The 19,866-nt window shown below is 38.5% G+C and overlaps 1 long non-coding RNA gene across 1 annotated transcript in view; it reads right to left on the reverse strand.

The window, feature by feature from the left end:
• LOC125778732 (uncharacterized) overlaps nucleotides 1-19,866 on the reverse strand; it is a 138,302-nt gene that overhangs the window by 74,453 nt on the left and 43,983 nt on the right. The window contains exon 3 of the long non-coding RNA XR_007422888.1: nucleotides 5,278-5,332. This is a non-coding gene — a long non-coding RNA (uncharacterized LOC125778732). The remainder of the gene's footprint in view (nucleotides 1-5,277; nucleotides 5,333-19,866) is intronic.

The raw sequence follows: 19,866 nt of genomic DNA on the forward strand, positions 1-19,866 counted from the left end.
TACGCTGGTTGACTCTGAACATACTGCCTCATAAAGGCGGACGTCAGCCTCGCCTTGGCCTCGTGAGAGACAACCTTGGGATCATTAAAGGCTACTACCTTTCAGGGGACGGATGACGGCTCCGAGTTGGTGCCCATTTAGCTATGAAACTTAGGAACTGAAAGTCAGAGTCCCGCGGAGACTAAAGTGACAAAAGCGCCACTCGTGAAGGCTACTAAAAGTAGTCGGTGTCCTATCACTATCGCGGGCTCATCTATGCTAGTTTCGGCAGTGAAGAAAAAGACGGGACAAGTCGCTAATACCTACAGGAGAACCTCTGTTAGAATCATGGGTAACATTACGGACACAAATTTGTGAAAAACACTAGTGAGAAAAAACGGCCACTAAACAGAGGTCGGATCGACATTTGGCAGCTAAACTTCTGGAACGTCTTCCTAGATAGATAAGCTGAGAAGGAATCTGTTCAGCATGCCTATACGACGGATTGGGCCAGAAAAATTAAGTAATAGTGGACTTCATCTCATGTCGTCCATCGATATTAATTGCGTTCTATAAATACCCTTTACCCAATCCTTTAAGGTCAAAAATGATTCCCATACCTCCAGAAAAGACCAAAAACCTCTTGTGGTCAGAGTTTAGTAGTTCAGTGTACAAAAGCACATATTTGAATCTCCAAAATATCTAAAAGTTTTTATAATCAGTTAATAAGGAGCCCATTTACAGCCACATCTGCGTAGCATTTCGTTGTTATATGACCAATTAAAATATTTTCAAACACTAACTCTATCGCTCACCTGCTTAATTTGCCCTTCAACTTCTTGGTCGTTTAAAATACCAACAAAGCAGCTGCAAGCAGGCCAAACACAATTCGACCTGCAGTCCGCAGCACATCCGCCGTCTCACAAAACAAATGAGCAAGCGACCGACTGACCCAAACGATCGTCGGCTTGCGCACAACAAACGAGGAATGTAGAGCACAAGTAGTAATTAGCGCACTCACACCCTCTAAGCGGTGCAAGCAAAAAGAGAATTTGAAAATTACCGCTCTGGCGCACGATCAGCAGCAGGATCGTTAGGAAGGCAAGTTATTATATGGTAAAATACAAAATTAGATTTGTTTAAACTACATTCTTGTTAATTTACTTTATTTGCAATTTTTTTTTTTTGGCTGCGGTCAGTCGTTAGTGTTTTGAAAATTTCTTGCTTCGCTAAACAGCACCCTATAATTAGGGCGTTGCCGATAGAGTGTCTGCCCGTAAGGCTGGCGTCTGTGTGAGCGCCGAATTTTTGTTTAGGTCAACTGATATTATGTTTTGTCTAACATAAGAATCTTGTTAGCGCCTCGCTTGTTTCTTGTGTTGAAGAACAGCGCCTACTTCGTTTTTGCACGCATTTGTAGACTTTGTTTTGGCTAACAAGGTGCGAAAAGGCGATCAGGCAGTTAACAATTTCACTTGAATCTACTTTATTAATAGTTTCGGCTGCGAGTTTGGGAGTACACAGTTGCTAATTTTCAATTTATATGCCACATTTTGGTTGGCAATTATTTTCAAGCAGCTGCTGGATTTCAGAGCGTGCGAATTTTAACACCAAACGTTTTGTTGCCAATTTGTTGATGACGAAAGAAGGCGAGACTGCAGCTGGTTTTGGGAGAATGGAGAACTAATGATATTTGAAGGTATACAAAAAGCAAAATGGAATTTTAGAAAAGGTGCAATATTTATCAAGACATAGATGAAACTGTTATTAGCCGTCTTAACAGCTTTGTGTTAGGCTCGATCGCTTTGTCGATCTGTAGCGGTCTTATGATGCAGTTTTAGGAGTTTTAGGCAAGTGAGAGATCTAAGTGAGATCATTCTTGAGATCCGAGCTTGTAATCCATCGATTCCACCTACTCCTTAACCGAACTACTTTCAGGTAGTATTTGGTTAATTAATCCCGACTTTATGTTTAAGGACCATAATTTTAAGATGCCTACATCATTATTGTACCTAAGCTCTCAGCATCTACCCAAGATATTTAGTTCTCACATTTTCTATTAAATTTAGCCTTCTCAAGCTCCATTTGCAGTGATTCGCTTGAGCGGTGAAGCACTTTGTAATAACCTCATTTCCAACCCGAATCAGTAATAAATCAATTGTGAATAAACACTTCAAAATATGCAGCGCTCTTCAGCTCATTCGGCGAAGCATAATCAAACTACTCAATAAGTGCACTTCAATTAGAGTTCAAGTACTTTAGCAGACTTATTGTGGAATTTATGGAACTTATGCATTTTCCCTACCGGCAAACTGCTGTTAGCCAGCAAAAAAGCACAATACACAACAGCAATAAAAACAACGAGCCATAACTACTTACTAAAATTTCTGCAATAAAACTATATAAATAAATGCACAACTTATTGCTCGGCTGCAGCTGTGTTTAATTATTTTCAACTTTGGCGCACATAACTGTTATCGGCAAATCAACGTGAGCGCAGAGAAAGAAGGTGGCTCGGCGAAGGATTGCATAACTGCCACTGCCAGCACATTTGCCAGCCGATAAATGCTGAAGACAGCGCCAATGTGAATTCCAAAGGAATTTTGTAGACATTTAACGAGTTGTGCGCAGTAAATGCTTTGTTCGTGTGCAAAATTTGGGCAGCGGAATACGCAAAGTTTTTACGAGTTCCCTCGCCAGTTTGTTTATTTCTTAATTACAGTTACTTTGGTGGGGGCAATTTTTGTTTTGGGGGGCGATAAATTCGCAAAACTAATGAAAAGTTATTAAAGTGAGTGCTGGTGAGTGTTAGAGACTTGAAAGTGTTAAATTTATTACTAATAAATATTTGAGAAACACTTTCGAATATGCGAAAACAGTGTTTGAAGTGTCATAAGTTCCGCAATTGGAATACCATAGATTTATAGAATAAGATAGCAAACAAAATATTCAAAAAATTATACTTTTTTAGGGCAGTAAATCCACTGCTACCTCAATGGCTGTAATAGTCAAGAAGTCTGAAGCTGGAGTTAATGGCGAACTTCTGACACTAAACCCCATCCACCAATATCCCCAAAACTTTGACCTATCAGTAAAGAAGCTCACTACACCTCTACTCCAATGGCTCCTTTCCGCCCACAACTCCGTCGCTGGTATATTGGCAGAGAAGAAGCCGCCAGAATTCGGTTTGGCGACGGCATGATCCAAGAGATCCAGTATCAAGTCAAAGTGTGTGGGGATTTCCGAATTTTCAGACACATACTCTTTTAGGAACCCAGATTCTCTTTCGATGACGTCTACTGCCACTATGTGCAAGATTACGTTAAGTCCCTTGGTTGGATTTGGGAATTGGACTTTTGTGCATCACACATGCTGATGAGCACCGCCCGTTGAACTATTTAACATCAATTTGTTTTTAGTATTTAACAAAATTAAATTAAATTTTGAGAATAGCCATGCTAGAGATAATTTTATCGCTTTCGTTTCACCGCCTCTATGATTGCCATGGCTGAGCTTCACTCGATAATCAAAAAATCGGTAGAGAAAGCCACAAGTCGGTAATCAAGTTCAGTGAAATTGAAGAGACACCTCCTCAAAGTAATATTATTATATTATAACTCTCTGGACTTGTCTATAACTTAAACTAGTTGCTTGTTCGATTCTTTAAAATCTAAGCTTCGTAGAATCGAAGTCAACCCAAGAATTCTAAGGGAAATTTAGAATAGAAGAAGAAACAAGCACAGTCTCAGAGCTGAGAGAGAGGTATGTAAAAATAGAAAATAGCTAAGGCTAAAGAAAAGGAAGGGATAGAGTCATACGAGATTCTGTATCCATTCTTCAGAAAATGTCGGTATACTTTTAGAGTTTATATACCTTTCTTAAAGATAAAAACTAACTCAAACGAAACAACTGTTTCTGGAATTAAGAAATCTAAAATAAATGGTATTTATATATCTTGAAAGGACAGAGCATTCTTGTCGCCTAGTCTGAATTTGTCTATAAAACAATAAATATCTCGAGAAAATGAAAAGACAAAGCATAATTATCTCCTAGTCCGGTTTTTTTTGTCGCAAAAAATATTGATGCGTTTTAGTTTGAAAGCCTTGAAACTAAATTGTTCTATCAAGCAATCGCGCTTGGTCTTGGAGCCAAGTTCGATTATCATCTTGGTCTTAAAAACAGCATTTCGGAGGTCTCAGCTTGACAGTTGGCGTTTGACCATTAGTGAATGTAGTGTCATAGAGCTTTACGTACGAAGATCATATTTTACAAACAAGCTATTCAAAATCCAATTTTACTTCTTCATATTACATCAAATTCTTGAAACAGAGATTTTTGCCAAGTTTCTATTCTTTCTCTCTTGTATCTTTTGACATATTAGCAAACATAGACAGCAAGAAGCAGCAACGCTTAGTCTCATATTCCCTAATGTCCACGTAATCTGTGCAAAAGACACACAAAACAATTAGTGAACACTAATTCACTTTCGTGCTTTCCTTTATGCTTTGTTCGGCGTTCGACAAAGTTCTTTGTTGCTGTGGCCCCTATCAAACGCGCAGCAGCAGCATATCGAATTCAACTTTTTGATTGGAAAAGTGATGCGCTCACACACAATCACATTATAGCTACATGGACAAATGTACGTGCGGACACGCGAAAACTTTTTTTAATAAAAACAAGAAAAAAGTTATGCAAGAAGCGAATTAGGCAAGCACTAAGCCAGTGGCGCCGAAACATATAGTAAATTACATATATATGAGTATATAGTGAGACATGCAGGTAAGTGTTCACACTTTAACTACAACGCGGTAAACGCAGCGCGCAAAAGCAAAAAACGTAGTCTACTTACAGGCGCTATAGCAAGGCGGCAGCACAAATACACACACATGGATTGACACGCCGTGCGCTTCGTCTAAACAAAAGTTGCTAATCACATTTCCAACAAATTACGGTGCAAAACTCAACTGAAATGGTCAGCGCATAGCTTAGTCCGTTGGCGGAGACTTTTGTTGCCAACACGCACAACTTTGACGCCATTGAGGCAGGTGTGCCTGTATTGGTATTGGATTTTTTTCACCATTCCTTTCTACGCTTTTCCTGCTCACTTTCCGCATTTCCTACTCACTTTCTACGCTTTCACCGTTAGCCAGTTTCCAATTACTTGCCGGCGCACAGCTGTGTCAGGTTTGTTTGTATTGCATGTGTGTGTGTGCTGCTCGCCACTTCGCAAGTTGGTAACAAAAAAGCGTGAAAAAGAAAAGTTAACTGTGATTTCTTCACTTTCAGTGTTTTACTCACCTTTTTCATTTCGCTTTTTTCATTTGCCATCCTTTGCTGTGCGCACTTTTCCCACCTGCAAGACAAGGAAATTGAATCAATTAATTAATTTGGAAATTCATGTAGTACTAAGAGGTGGACAAGTGACAGGTTGCACGTAAGTAAATGGTTGTGCAACAGTTGCTATTGAAGAAAGGTGCAAATGAAGGCAAAAGCTTGACAGCTACAGGGTGTGCTTGTTACTTCCGAGCTGGAAATTTAATTATTTTTTAATAGAAATTAACGTCATTGAGTTGGTGTGCGTGGCTAGCAGTCAGTCAAAGTCTAAAATAACTGTGAAAATATTTTTGAGTAAATACTATATTTATTCTTCAAGAAATACTATATTTCAGGTCTTCATGTTATTCATCTACAAGCCCTCCGAGTTATTATAAGCGACCTAAATAACACTTTTATTCGAGTTTAAACATCACGTGATCGCGCTCATATAGAATTGCTTTGAACAATATTTATATATCGAAAACTAGAAATAAAGGCCGCGACTTGGAATGTAAGAAGAAATTAATAGCGAAAAATTATTCCGTTTGTTCAGTTTATATGGCAGCTTTATGCTATAGTTGTCCGATATCGGTCATTTTAACAAATGAGCAACTTCTTGGTGAGGAAAGGACGGGTACAGAATTTCAGATCGAAATCTCTAAGACCGAGGCTTGTATATATTATAAGATATAAGTATATTATGGGCTCTCTGACGTTTCCTTTTGGGGATTGCAAACATTGTGGCAAATTTAATTAACCCTGTTCCTGGTACAGAAATAAACCAAGTGCGCTAAAGTTCTCATTCTATTCTGTTCTGATTCTATTTCAGTTTATGTTTCGATTCCATTTTGTTTGATGATTTGATTTGTATCAATTTCATTTCATGTTATGCCACATTAGTTTAACGTGTCTCCAGCAATTTTCTATAGAAAAATATTCGCCTCCAACTTTAAATTTTACTCCATCACTAACTTATCGCCCAAGCCAGAGCCCAAAATGTTCAAAAACAAATATTTTTCGTGTAAAATTCCCAGCATATTTGCCACAAAGCTTGACCAAGCAAACACAACATGCAGCAGCAGCAATTTTCCGACATTTTTCTATTTACTTACATATTTTACAACTTTATGCCACTTTATGCTTTGCTCCATAGCCAATAAGCCACAATCAAGTAAATATGCATAATGCCGCATGCCACATGCCACAAGCGCATTTGTGTTGCCAACTATTACCAACGAATGCAAGCTGAATTTCTTTGTTGCACACACACACACACACACACGCGCGCATGAAATTTGAAATTTTGCATACAATTGCAATAATCCTTAAAGGATGCACTCTAAGGATAATATGAAATTTACAATGACACCGTTGCAAAGGCAAGGCAATAAAAAATGCATAAGCGCAATGCTCCGACGACGAGTAAGCCAAAAAGTCAGAAATGCAAACCAGCCACTTACAGACGTGCAACAGCGCAAATACTAAGCCACACACACAGCCACACGCGTCGTCTGTGTGCAACATGCAACCAGTTGCATGCAATTGCATATTTTTGCCACTTGAAGGCGCCTGCGCTGCCAACAGCAGGCGTGCAGCGCTGCTGTTAAATGCTTCGGCGCGCAAGCAGCATTTCAACTCCGTTTCAACTTGGCGCTGCAGCCACTTTTTATTGCACGTGCCGCATGCCATGCATGCCACACACACACACACGCATACCCCGGCACGACCGCAGCACATTAGAAAATTGTTAGTCATATGTGCAGAGACACGTAAACGTAATAATTTTTCTTGTGGCTGCACAAAGGTGCTTATGCGGTTGCATGCCACAATTGTTAGTAGCGGCAAGCAAAAACCAAACCCTTGCGTTGTGCTTTGTTTTTGTTTCCATGCGCTTCTTTTTGTGTTACTTTTTCGGTTGCTTTTGCATGCCGTCTCTGCTCTGTGATCCGGTGCAACAAATTTTACTATTATTGCCATTTACGCACTATTTCTTATGGGTGTGTGCGCGCTGGAAAGTATGCAAAGGAATATGTGCATGCAGCTGAGTAACTGTGATTTTTAGAAAAGTAAGACCGTAGGTATCGATAAAGAACCAACTAAAGTTAGTTTATAGACTCTTTCTACAAAAGGAAAGAGTGTTCCCATAGTAACTGAATGTTTAACCTCAAAAGTTGTATGGGTGTTTGAAAAATGTGTGTGGTAATACCAGTACTTCGCTTAGAATCAGAAAGTATCTTTATAAGGCCTTTCAATACGAAAGTTATTGAGTGAGATATCAAAAAAATCGAAAACTTTCCAGTGAAGCGAAAAGACAAGGGTGCAATAATGAGAGCTTCTAAGAAGCTTTCCTTGGCCCTGATCCCCTGATCCAGTTCTATATCATATTTTATACTGAGCTAATACTGAATACTGAAAATCATATTGGATACTGAGATAATATCAACTACCGAGAAATTCTGGTAGTTCCTATCTGTTTGTCAACGTAAGTCATATGGCCCGCGAGAACTAAGAGAATATTAGTGAAGTCTCAACTTGTGCATCTATAAAACTCGTAGCTTCCTTAGCGGACTAGTCAAGTCCCAACCTTTATATCCATGGATATCCTAGCATCGGTACATCCATTTCAATTTACAAAATTCCACTTCCAAAGACTTAACTAAGCTAATTATAGGTAGAAACGGATCAAACTTTAAGTATTATTACTACTCAATTGGAGAATGTATAGAAATCGAGTATCTTCGAAATCCGATTATCACATTTACTAAAATTTAAAAACATTTAGAGGCTTTGAATATTTTTATGGAAAAACTTATACTTGGAGGCATCAGAAAAACCATGTCTGAAAAAGAAGAAATGGCTTTAATGCGATTTTTGAAAAATAAACAACCACAGCGCCATCTATGAACTCTAGAAAGCAACTATTACATTTGTGATGTAACTCAGCCAAGTTTCAAACCCGTGCCTATAACGATATACGCATGAATGAGAGGAGTCTATCAGAAAGAGTTCTCTGAGTCTATGGTTCCTAGATAAAAATCTGATAATTGTTATCATCAGTATCTTCAATTAAACTTTAACTTTTCAAGGCTCTGTAGCCACTTTTATGAAATATATTAGACGCAAAAAGTTAAAAATATTACATACAGCTGTCTTGATCTTTGGTAGATATCTTCACTATTTTTCGATTAAAGGTGTGTGTCTGAAATGCGATTTTTCTAAAACAAAACTGCCACAGCGCCATCTATAGACTCTCGAGCGCAACAAATACTTATGTGTTCTAACTCATCCAACTTTCGAACCCGTTTCAATAGCAAGGAGGAAAGAAAGGAATCCATGACACATGCAAACGGTCATTAGAACAGTTCCCGGGCTACCATAGTAACCACACTTTTTTTATTGAAACAAATTATTTTTTTATTTTTTTAACATGGTTGCGACAAACTGATTATAGCCATCCGCCAACTTTTCGAAACCATTTTTATAGTAGGATTTGAGCTTTACTTCAAAATAGGCCTCAGTTTGGGCGATCACTTCTTCTGTCGATGAAAATTTCTTCCAGGCAAACATTCTTTTGACATCTGAGAACCGGAAATAGTCGGGTGAGGGAGTGGGGGGCACATCTGGAGAACACGGTAAATTCGAAAGCACAATTCATACAATTCATGGATTTTTGTCATCGTTTTCACTGACTTCTGACTTGGCGCATTGTCTTTGAGAAACGACGCTTTCTTATGGATATATTCCTAGTAGCCCCACATGGGGACCATCTATGTGTAAGGCCGAGGATTTTTCAATTGACCTGTATATTGTTTGAAAATAATTTTTCTTTCTTAAAATTTCCATTTCTCCACTCTTGTGAGTGTTATAACAAAACGGAAGACAGCATATGTCCTTGTAACCACAAACTTTCCAAGCCAAATTTATTTGTTTGTGTATTTTTCCAAGAAGATAAGCAACCACAGGAAGTTTACATGTCATTGCCTGCTGACAGCATCAGCAATAAACAACGACAAAACAACTTTATAACCGACGAGCACAACTTGGATATTATCTGAACTATTATCGCATGGCCGATTTCTCCGCACGCAAAACACAATTAACAACCAGTTTAGAGAACGATACTAAACTATATATATGTATGTGTTTATCTGCATAAAAAATGGCAGGAAGAAACTCGTAAAGGCCACAAAACAAATGTGAAGTACAAACAAAAGCTAAAGAAGCAGCAGAACTACACAAAATCTCGATGAGCCGATAATAAACTGAAACGACAGCAGCCAGTGAAGACTGAGTGGCTGGGCGACTTGAAAGCGTCTTGAAGTAGGCAAGAGCGACAAGCAGTCTTCACAATATGATGGCCTTCCACAAACGCTTGCGTCGCTATATGCTGTGCCCCTAACGCACTTAGCATAAGTATACTTTTAGGCGCTTAAAGACAGAATTTTGTAGAAAAGCGAAAATGAGTTGAGTGCAGACTACGCAGTCTACGTTGGTCAGCGTAAGCAAATTGCTGACAAACCGCGCTCGGTTGCTTCAGTAAGCTTTATGATTACATTAAAAGAAATTGAAGCTGCGCGAAGAGCAGAGGAGAGGCAGCGAGTGGCGACTGGCCACTCATAAATGACAATCGATGTGTGTGGGTTAAGCCACGAGCTACTCAATTGTAACAAGCAAGGCAAGGAAGAGCGGCAGCGAAGCAATCTCTTTAATGCTAAATAGAATAGTAACTACTAAATAAATCCCTGTGGGTTAAGCGGTATTGGAGCCTAAATTGCTATAAAGCGAATGAATGGTTGGAAAAGACGAGCGTGAAATTGCCGGCAAGTAGGTCAGTTTTATATATAAATTTATATGTGTGTATGCGCTTGCCTGCTGCAAAGCCAAACGAAGGGTGTGCAAATGATTCGGAGTCGATTTGTAAGCAAATAAAGAAATTAACATGTGAAGCTGTGTGACGATGGACATTAAGGCGGCGCTGGCTATTGGCGACGGCTCAATGGTCCATTAGAACGGATAATGGCCAAACGCTGGCAGCATTTTCACTATGTGTGTGTACGTGTGTGTTTGTTGCTGTTTTGCGGCACAATCACTGAACACTGAAGTGCTGTGATTACACCCAACTATGGCGCAGTTTTACGCAAATTCGTTTGTTGCTGGGCAACAATAAATTTTAATGAAATTGAAGCAAGCAATCCTTTGCGAATGCGCCTGAAAGAGAGCTAGAAAGCTGAGAAGCTAATAACTTCATTAGATTTTTGTAATGGAGGTTAGTTGGATCATTATGTGTGTGGCCTATTGGACTATAGTCTAAAGGCGGTCGGGGATCTTGGCTCTTTAACAAGACGAAATGAAATTGTGTATGCAGAATTTAAACGAAGAAAGTATCGAAACGGCCCCACTTAGGCCACCAGAGAGCTCTGGTAAGAACTCCATGTTAGTTTTGAATTTCTTACACGCAAAAATGCATACTACTTTGTACATAAAGCCGCTAACTGGTCCTCTAACTAGTTCTTTATAGAAACTTTCGATTCGGTCGACTAAACTGAACTTTATTGATTTTATTTTATTTTTCCTTTATTTTTTTGAAATAAAAACAAAAAAGCTCGAAGGAGGTCCACCTGAATTACTAGAAAGGTTTATTTAATGAAAAGATGGCGAAAGTAATTCGAAAAACTCGTAGTCAATTCATGCTAGAGATAGTATATAAGTCTCTACACAAATAATTAACTAGATGAAGCTCTTTGATTCAAGTTTTCGAATATGAAAGCCTGAATAAATGAAGGCTGAGCTCCGTCCTGTTAAGAAGAGGCTCAGCAATTAATACATATAGAAATTACGACTACAGCTCTACCTTTCCAAAGGTGGAAAGTTCGAAAAATGGGGCTTAGTCAGATATTTGACGCTTTTTTTTTGGAAATATTCAAAGTTAGCAGAAAAAAGTTAACGAAATCTTAACTGAAGTCCACCTGAAATATTTTAGTGCTTTTTGTCAGTTTCATAAATTTATTTGCTACTTTCAAGGTAAAAATTTCTACGCGCTTAAATGTAGGCAACGATCTTCGAAGTAAACGACTAATTCTGCATTAAAATAGCGCCTAAATGTAGGCAACGAATTTTGAAATAAATGAATATTTCTGCATTAAATGCTTCATTATAGCATTTTCTTTAATATCCTTACAGAGCCAACATTTGCAATAAATATCTAAATTATATTATTTTCTGCCAACAAATCCCGTTTTATTTCATTGCAAACTAACTTCTGTACAATAAAATAGTTTCCCAGGAATTTCTTCATCAAATTCATTGGCATTACTTAGGCGAAAGAAAGTTCAACAAGAACTTTAAAATCCGCAAGCTGACAGACAAACATGAACTTTTATGATATAAATGCAGATATGCATTTGGATATACCCAACTGAAAGGGCAAATGGGCAAGCAGAAATACTTTTCATATCACTTGAAGAACAAAAGTTGGTACAATGAGGAATGCGAAGGATGTGGAAGCAACACACATGCATATATGTACATATATGCGGCTGTACATATGTGTAGAAAAGTGAGTTTAAAAGTAAGTAAGCCACTTCATTGGATAATACAAATATAAAACTTAACACTTGTCTTAAGCTGCCTTATATTACCGATACAAGTACGAACGAGCGAGTAAACAGCAAACGGGCGGAAAAGTCGCTTTTTTCTAAAACAAAACTTTCGTGAAACTGAAGTGATGAGGTAAGGAGGTGTGGCAGGGTTAAGGCTTACCTTGCATATGTGTATGAAAGAGAGCGAGCAAGAGATAAAGAGAGCAAATTCACAGCGTTAAAGGTAAAGGTTCGCTTTGAATTAGCAAAGCAACGTCGAGTGCATTGTTTCAACCGTTGATATAAAAGGTGAGCCGGCGAGTTCAAAAAGTATGGGTTTTATTGGTTTATTGGCATTTTAGCTGTTGCGTAATTGAACACCAAAGTATGCAGCCAACAAAGGGATTACAAGTTTTTCTATTGTACACTGTTTTTTTACTCGCTCTGCTCCTATTGCTATTCGTAGTCAAAGTGCCAAACACTGTTGGCTGCGTTGGTTTTTGTGGCAGCTTGGTTGCAGGCAGGTGCTGTGCGGTGGCTGCCCGGATCATTGTGGCAAAACTCATGTAAATTTTGTGTAATTTCGTAAGTGAAAAGTTAACTACTCGGTCGTATGCAAATATGTGTGTGTGTTGCATGAAATACTTGTAAACTTCTTGAGTGTGATTGTTTTAGTGTGACGTACACTCAAAGTTGCCCCAAACAACGGGCGGAAAGTGCCATAAAAAAGGGTGAGCGGTATAAGTATCCTGTTGCTCGGATAATTTGGTGATTTAGTTGGAAAGTGAGGTAGTAAGGAAGCAGTTTGTAAAAGGTATCATTTGATATAAAGTGAATTTTACATACTTACATTTACGCATACACTTTGATTGAAATTCTTCTGCGAAATTAACAAAAAGTGAAAGCAATAAAATCTAAAGTGTTATTGCTAAAATTTCACACAGTAGTGGCGAATAGTTTAAAACGAATGATGGGCAGAGTTGTAAAATTTGTTGCTACCAAAGGCAACGCTTTTAAATTGCAAATATTTTAGTTTTTGTAAGTGCATAGTAGTATATGTATGGACCCAGTAAACCAAAAAATGAAGATAAGAAGAAAAAACGTTTACCTCGATTGAACCAAAAGCATAATACTTTTCAAAAATGTATAAAATTCCTTACAAGCACTTAATTTTGATCGACAGGTTTGTATGGCAGCTGTATGCTATAGTTATGCGATCTGAATAATATCTTCGGAGTAGGCATTATTGTTAAAGAAAATAACTTGTGCTAAATTTCGTGAAGATAGCTCGTCAAATGGAAAAGTTTTCCATACAAACACTTGACACCGATCGGTCAGTTTGTATGGCAGCTATAAGATGTAGTGATCCGATCTGAACGATTTATTCGGATAATATAGCGCTATCTTGTATATTAATCTGTGCAAAATTTCGTTGAGATATCTCGTCAAATAAAAAAGTTTTTCCTACAAGCATTTGATCCTGATCGTTCAGTTTATGTGGCAGTTATATGATTTGGAGCTCCGATATTGGCCGTTCCAACAAGTGAACAGCTTCTTGGTGAGAAAAGGAGAGATACAAAATTTCAGATCGAAATCTCGAAAACTGAGGGACCAATTCGTATATATACAACGGATGGACATACGGTGGAAGAACGGGCGGAAATGGCGAAATTGACTGAGCTCGTCACGCTGATCGTTTACATATCTACTTTAAGGGGTCTCTTTTGGGTTTGTGTACCCTTTCTACTCTATTCTGCGTATAAAAAAGCCTCACATAGCCAAGCTTTACATCAAAGTGTGATATAGAAAATGCCGGTTTCAGCTGAAGTGTAGTGTAAACCCCCAACACTTTTTATACCGATCGGAAAAAAGTTGCTTTGGTGTTGCATGGACTACGGAAGATGTAACTTGAAATCTTCCGCATGACCTTGACCCTGACATGGTAAGAAAATTTCGTGCAGCAATTCTTACTATCAAACAGGATATAATCCCTATAATTTATGACAGGTTTTGAGACCACAAACCTCGTTTTGGGGTTCGCCCTTTATATAAAATTTTATACAAATAAACTGCTATCTCTTTGGATTGAGTCTTCGCTAAAAGTATAGTAATGCGCCTAAATGTAGGCAACACTTTTCGTATTACAATGCCACAAAACAAATAACCGTTAAGCATGCAAATAAACCGTGCTGCCACTTATTTCAATATATTTACTAATATTTTATTCACTTTGATTTAAAATGCCTTTTCATTTATGTGCGCCTATTTTTTTAATTATATTTGTAATTTTCATACTTAACTTCCGCTTCCGCTTACACAACATACATACTTATATGCGTTCACATGTAGATATGTCCATGTAGACATGTATCATAACCATATGTGTTTATGTTCGCTTTCGCGAATTCAAGTCATATCCAAAAATACGCCGTGAACCTTCTCTATGATAGACGTTCTCTGGCTCTACTCCACTTACATTTTCATGCTCCGTTAGTCGCTCATTTCGAATGCACAAAATTTTTGCTTTTGTTTACACATTTCGCTTGACATTGCAAATGAATTATAAAAGTTTCATTTTCACAACACGCTCACGCGCTCATTTCATGCAAATGTTCGTGCATAGATTTGCTCGCATACTTTTATCGTCAGCTTTTTGCATAGTTTGCTACTCTTTTAATTAAAATTTCGTTTATCTGCCGCTTATTTATTTAGTCTCCAGTGGCGGCAGTGCCGATTTTTGTTTACTTCATGTCTGTGATACATTTGCTATATGTATTTACATACATAGATATACATATATATTTTACGAAAAAGTTAGCCGCATCAATTCTTAATGCGCAAATAAAAAGTGTGGAAAATTGTTTTCCATTATTTTTTCCCCCCAACAAACTTTTCGTGCATGAAAATACAAGTTTTCAAGTTTTCGGCTTTCAATTTGATTTATTTGGTATTTGGGGAGTCTAAATTTTTAATTGCCGCAAGTTTTAGACAACTTTAATGAAATGAAAGTTGAGAATTTAGGAGCAGAAGCTAACAATTTTTTTGTTATGGAAACGAATGGAATTTAGTGAGTGTTAGATAACCAAATTATTGAGACATCGGCTGCTCGTATATAAAATATGTCATATATGGCGGCAGTAGAAGAACAATTTTCAAAAGTGTGCCCATACTTGCGAAGTCTAGGGTATTATTACCGTGGATCTCAAGGCATGTTAGTTTCACCAAACTTTTCTTCTTATATATCATCTGATCAAATTTGATCCGGACTGACAAAAATCCAACCTCCATAAATTTGTATACTTATATACACCTGATCAGAATTGTCCGGGACTGGCAAAAAACATCCGTCACCAAAATTTTCTCCTTATAGATCACCTGATCAAATTTAACTCGGACTGGCAAAAACCAACCTCCTTAAAAGATTTCTCGTTATATATCATATGATCAAATTTGAACCGGATTGATTAAAAACCAACCTGCGTTAAAGTCTTCTCCTTATATAACATCTGATCAAATTTGACAAAATTTTAGATTTTCACGTACTCTAATACTGTAACTTAATCATCGTCTTCAAAATAGACTCCGGAACCAATACAAACCTGCCCATCCAATTTTCCAAACATTTGATATAAACCCTGGCTGGAATGGCCTTCAGCGAATTTTGTCTTTTTGGTTACTACATGAATCTGATCAAATTTGACCCGGACTGACAAAAACCAACCTCGGATGGTTGAAGAGACCAGGTGGAGAAGGACCTTGCTACACTTGTAATCTCCAATTGGTGCCAAACAGCGAAAAGGAAGAACAACTGGGGCGATTTTGTAAACTCGGCTATAGCCGCGTAAGCTGTGTCTATGCTATCAAAATAGGTTTCCTCAAGAGGTAGTTGTGTCGTCAGACAGCCACTTTACCTACCTACCTATAGTTTTATATAGTATACCTAATAGTTTTGCATATTTAGTAGTCAATCAAATATATTCTTCCCGTATATAATTGCCGATATTGGATTTCTTAAGGAAAATGTTTACTAGACATAGCAAACTCAGAAATTTGTGTAAGGTAAAGATAGAAAGTGAGCCAAACTAGCTTAAACCAGAAGTCCTGTATGCACCACAGTAGGTGCCACGTCACCGATACCGGATACCGGAAACCTTTTTTCCGTCCAAGCACGTATTATTTCGGAAATATTTTCATCAGCAGCCCAAGAACATGCCAACTGAGCATCAATCAAAACATGTTTTAATTTTGCTCTAATAATCGTGAAGTTAATTAAAGGTATTTCCGCATTAACTTTTGCAAGCTGTCACTGCCCTGTTTAGTAGTTTCCATTTTAATTTTCACACATACCTGCACATATTTTGACAAGACCTCTATATAATTAATGACTACGCCATTAGCGTTGGCACAAAGCGGTCAACGCCCACTGGGTTCATGCCAAAGGCAAAAAAAGCAAACAAAATTGAAGGCAGGTTTGCATTTGAACGCCCAACTGATGTGCGTTTGTCACACACTTCACCGCGTGGTGGGATTGTCGGTGGAATTCTCGGCATGTGGCAAAAACTAGTAAATTCTACAAGCGGACTGGGAATTTCAGCTTTAATTTAATGCTGCAGGGCGTCCCAAACTCATTTGTTGGCTCTCACCATGCAACATTAATACATACATACATGCATATATGTAATAATAACTCACCACATTAAGCCAATTTTTATTATTGCTTTTTTGCGGATGTAAAATTTTCATTTTGTATTTAAATAAAAATTAATTACAGCAATTTATCCTGGGCGCACACACATACACATACACATGTATGCACATATAGGAAGTATAAGGCCTTACTATGAATAAAATTAATTATTTGCATACGTGTGTTGCCGTGTTGCCGCTTTTTATGCCCCTGATGCCGATTTGTTACCTCAGTCCAACGTCGAAAACGGACGCACGTCCATCCCACGCCCAAACCAGCGAGCGCAGCCGCACTAACTAACCTACAAATGTGTTGTTAACGGTAATCATGTAGCAACAACAGTGCCTCACGCCAACGCTTTGTGCGAATTCAGGCATTTTTTGCTGCTTTTGTTGTAATGTCAGTTAATCCCTGTAATTTTGTTAGCTTAGTTAAGCGGGGTTTCCTTTTAATTTAGTTGTTGTAGTTGTTTTTACCGCACAGTCCGTTAAACCTTTTCCGCTTTCATTTCACTCGCCTTCTTGTTGTTGCTTTTATCATAACAATTACCGCACCGTAATGCTAAATAATTACAGTTTGGACGAGTGGATACGCGCTGAAAAACGCCGAGAGCCAGCAACAAACGAATTTTCCAGCGGCACAAAGCCGAAATTGAAAGTAGCGCACACGCCCCCCGAAATGGTAGGCAGCAAAAAACAATAAAGCGTAGTCAACGAAAAAGCACACTAATCATTGAAATGGACTTGACGCTTTTTAAACGCCGGCATTCCTGGTTTATTTAGTTCGAAGCTTTTTTCTTATTTACGGATCCGGACTCGTGGCGGCCCAACTGTCACACAATTTGCAGCTAATTTAGACATTTTCATGCGAGCGCGGCAGCCCGGATCCGGATGTGCTTTGTCATAATCAGCTTGAAGAAAGGTTTGTGTGTGTGTGCGTGGCCAGTGGTGGTCGTTGGCAAAAGTATTTTACTTTTGGTGAATGAATGGAGGAGTAAATTAATGGAGATGAGCGGCTGCACAACAACTAGCCAGCTTTGAGCGTAAACTGACGATGTAAAGTGGTACGTGGATATATACTCGTAATATGAACTCAAAATGTGTCAAAAACCCCTGAAGCCACTGTCTGTTACCACTTGAGGCTAGGTGAGAAAAATTCTCCGAACCGACCAAGAGGTCAGTCTTCTTAATAATCTTTATGCTATTCTGTATAGTAATGGGAATTCAATCGACCTCGTCATTTGAAAATAAACTCCACGAGGCCGAAAAATCGGTCACATATTAGTGTTTCTGAAAGTTAATCCACCTACTGATATATTTAATCGGATAAGAGCTGTTTGAAGTCAGGGATCATCGATGATATTAAAATGATGTGCAAGATTCCAAAACATTTGTAAGCCCTTTGTAACCTTAGTCCAAAATTCGAAGGTGTGATCCGTTCTCTTCACATCTCCTTAAAGCGTATAATCTGAAAATTGGAAGAAGTTAAGGCAATAATAAAGTCTGTGATGCTCCCAGACAACTCTCAAATCAAACAGAGAGGAGAATAATGGATCACGAAGCAAATAGAAATAAAGACGAGATGAGGGAGCTTCCGAATTCACCACACTTGCGCAGTAAGAATCAGAATAGCTTTAGGAACTTCTCAAGAAAACATCCATACTGAAAACGAAAACCAATTTGTGTCACTGTATATCCTTCTTACATGTTTCTTCTTCTATAAAGGAATTGGTGTTTGTGAATCGACGATTAATAGTCAGAGATCTTACTGGCATTGTTGGAGTCTCGGAGAGATCAGTGAAAACATTTGGGACAAAAAGCAACCTGAAGAGAATCCAGAGCTGCAATTTCATCCAAAAGAACCAACGGCATGGTGTGGTTTGTGGGCCGATGAAATCTTCGGGCCATATTTCTGCAGAAATGATTTCGAGAAGAACATAACCGTCAATAGCAACCGTGATATGGTAACCTATTCACCAGTTACCGGTCGAAATGCTCGACCGCGTCTTCGAAAATTGGACTCAGCGGATATAAATTCTGAGACATAGTCACGGCAAAGAATGATCTTTCGAATTATAATAAACTTTCCCCAATAAATTTAAAGATTCTGTGTTTTTTTTATTTTAAAAAGTAGGGAACCTTGAAATAGAGCACCCTTTATACATTAAATTATTGGAATTATTAACGAAAGCACACTACTTTATATTGACCTTACTCCAATACCAAGCGCTAGCTAATTATATAATATCATAAAGTTAAATGAAATTTGCATATCGACCCACACACACATGCGCACTCCAATGCGAATTGCCATGATAATTTTAGTTTTTAATTTGTTAATCGACTAACGGTGAATAACGGATTTTCTAACATAAATTACATGCGCAGAAATTGTCGTCAACAACAAGCGCTAATAGCAACAACAATACTGAACAAGCAAACAAACGCGCACTGGTGGCGAGGTAAGGTATACACATGAAAGTGTATCTGTGTGTGTGCGCGCCTGTGTGGGTGAGGATAATTAATGGCAATTAAGAAGCCAGCGCCAGCCAACCGCAATAAAACACGGAAAAAAGCGAGCAAAAATTAGCAGCAAAGCGAAAAGGACGATTTGCATAATAAAGACAGTGGCAATGAAGGCAACAGCAGCAGCAACAACCACAACAATAATGCCATACATGACAGCAGGCAAAACAGTGGCGCAAATTAAAAATTGACTACACAAATTGCAAACCAATTTTTCACTTGCACACACATACAAATACATGCACTTTTACTGTTATACAAATACAGTTACAGACAATTGCACCGTTCTGCACACACCGATACAACAGCAAGGCAATCAGCACAGTGCTGGTATTCAAAGTTACACGGCAAGGGCTCGATTGGCTGCGGGTGCGCGTGGTGACAATGGCTGGCGGAAAAGTATGTCGCGCGAACGGACGCTCGAACACTCGCACACCCGAACACTCACACGAGCGCCTGTACGTTAATTTGCTGCGCGCACTTTTTCATTAAAACTCGCTCGTCGCAAAGGCAGAAACAGCAGTGACATTAACTTGCCGTCTCTTCAATGTTGCAAAAAGCGCGCTGTGCCAAGTAGGGAAGCGCCAGTGCACAGGCGAGTGGCACGTAGAAATTAGTAGCGTGCGAAAAAGTGTGAAATTACAGCTAATTTTTAATTTTTCGCCTTTTTTGATGCATGCCGTGGGACACACCTGTCTTGCTTTGCCGACAACTTTGTATTTTTTGCATTTCAGCTTTATCTTCTTTCGCATTTTTGTTGGTTTTTTTGCACACTAGTTGG

Source organism: Bactrocera dorsalis, chromosome 5 (assembly GCF_023373825.1).
Source record: "Bactrocera dorsalis isolate Fly_Bdor chromosome 5, ASM2337382v1, whole genome shotgun sequence".
Taxonomy (NCBI): domain Eukaryota; kingdom Metazoa; phylum Arthropoda; class Insecta; order Diptera; family Tephritidae; genus Bactrocera; species Bactrocera dorsalis.